Consider the following 2270-nt stretch of genomic DNA (forward strand, 5'->3'; position numbering starts at 1 on the left):
TCCTCCCAGAGCCATTCCAGTGGCAATCAGAGGCAGCAGTTCCTAGAGAAACGGCTCCTATCCAATTTAGGAGCCTTCCCTTGGGGAGGAGACATCCATTTCCCCTTCTACCTGTCATTCTTCTTCATTTATGGACTCAATAAGGCAGGAAATCTGGCAGGCTTGAAGTAAAAAACGAGCTGTTCACAGCAAAGAGAGCCTCAGCGGGTAAAAAAAAAACAAACCCCAAACTGTTGGAATCAAGATGCAGTTAATAGGAGCAAAAATAAATAGAAACAGACCCTAAATGTAAATGAACATTACATCACCACTGGCATTTCAGCTCCTTTTCAAATACAGAAATAGCAGCAGATTTAACTTGCAGAAAGCTGCTGTGTTCACACAGCCAGAGCTGCTTCAGGGGCACAGCCCTGAACCTTCTGCTCCCCAAAACAACTCAAGACTTGAGAAAGGAGAAACAGGGATCAGGCAGAGGGGGAAAATCCCAGCTTCCCAGTCACAAGAGGTTAAGAGAAATACAATTCCATCCCTTAACCCTGAGGAGATGGGATCTGTTGGCATTTGCCAGCTCCAGAGGAGTTCGCTCCACCTCGGGCAGATCGGAGGTGAAAGCAAATAATTCACCTGCAGCCCCGGAGAAGGCCCCCAAAACAACTCAAGAAAGGAGAAACAGGGATCAGGAAGAGGGAGAAAATCCCAACTTCCTCGTCAAAAGAGGTTAAGAGAAATACAATTCCATCCCTTAACCCTGCGGAGATGGGATCTGTTGGCGTTTGCCAGCTCCAGAGGAGTTCGCTCCACCTCGGGCAGATCGGAGGTGAAAGCAAATAATTCAACTGCAGCCCCGGAGAAGGCTGGGCTCTTAACTGGCAGAGATTCCAGAGGGAGGGAAATAACCTCCAGTGCCATTTGAGCAGCAGGTTTCTCTCCCAGCTGCCACCTCAAATCCTCGAGATCCCCGTTGGCCACCCAAAATTCCAGGCACCATTTCCAGCCTGGAAACAAACTCGGAGTGCTCTCAGAGTGAGACCTTAAAGCTGGAGCACCTCAGCCACCACACCTGCTCAATCCCTGCTCTCCCAGGGGCTCAGCCAGGAGAAAAGGAGGCTCCAGAGAGACCTTTTCCCTCTCTGGAATTCCCTGACAGGAGGGGGCAGCCAGGGGGGGTCGGGCTCTGCTCCCAGGGAACAGGGACAGGAGGAGAGGGAACGGCCTCAGGCTGGGCCAGGGGAGGCTCAGGGTGGACATTGGGAAAAAATCCTTCATGGAAAGGGCTGTCAAGCATTGGAATGGGCTGCAAGGCTCCTGACATGCTCAGGTCCTGGAAAAGTCGAGGGAGAACAGGGAGAATTCTGCAGCCTTCAACATGGTGCCTTCATCCCCAGGTGTTCTGAGTCATTTCAGGGAGTGAAGAGTTACAGGGCAGGAAACAAAGGCAGCTGAAGAAGATCTGAGACGATTTTCCCTTATTCTTACACACCTCAGACATTCAATTTTGTCCAAGTTTGTGTCTCGAATTTAAACCCAAATCCTTCCCTGTGGGAAGGAGATGATCCCGGCCTGCCATGTGCCAGAGCGAGAGTGACAGAGGGAAGGATGTTACTTGGGGAAGGGTGGCACACTGACATTTCATCGTGGCTAATATGGCAGAGAGACTTCATTTTTTTTAACAGCAAAAGCTTCAATATTTCACAAAATCTGTGTTCCCTGTGATTATTTGTAAAGCACTGGCAGGGCTCTGGCTGGAGGGATCTATAATTGGAGATGGGAAGAGTGGATGGGAGGACAGGGATGCAGCAGAGGGAGATCAGGAGGAAAATTAGGAATTCTTTCATTCTTTTCTGGATTTTTTGGGTTCTTTTAATGTGATCCATTTTAAATCCAGGCGTAAGATCTGATTCAACTTCAGATTTTTTTTGCTGCCCAAACTTTCTTCTGTCCCTGGCTGGAGCAGAAAACCAAAATTTCAAAATTCCTCATGAAATAAATAGGAGGGTGGTGTGGGAACAGCCTCCCTTTCCCAGGTGGAAACACTTCCCTCCGGGTTTATCATTCTGGGAACAATTCTGGCCCAAAGAAGGGGAAGCACAGAGTAGCACTGCTAGGGTGTGACACGGCCAGGGCACAAGGAGGCCTTGGGTTCTCCTCCAGGTTTCTTTGTGGAAAGTTTGGGGTGGTTTGGGGTGGCTGAAGGGCTTCTGACAGCATTAATTGGGAGTCAATCCCCCTACGGATCTCCATTCCCAGTTCTCCCAGGCAGCTCCTGCAAT

Source organism: Corvus brachyrhynchos, unplaced genomic scaffold, assembly GCF_000691975.1.
Source record: "Corvus brachyrhynchos isolate BGI_N302 unplaced genomic scaffold, ASM69197v1 scaffold59, whole genome shotgun sequence".
NCBI lineage: Eukaryota > Metazoa > Chordata > Aves > Passeriformes > Corvidae > Corvus > Corvus brachyrhynchos.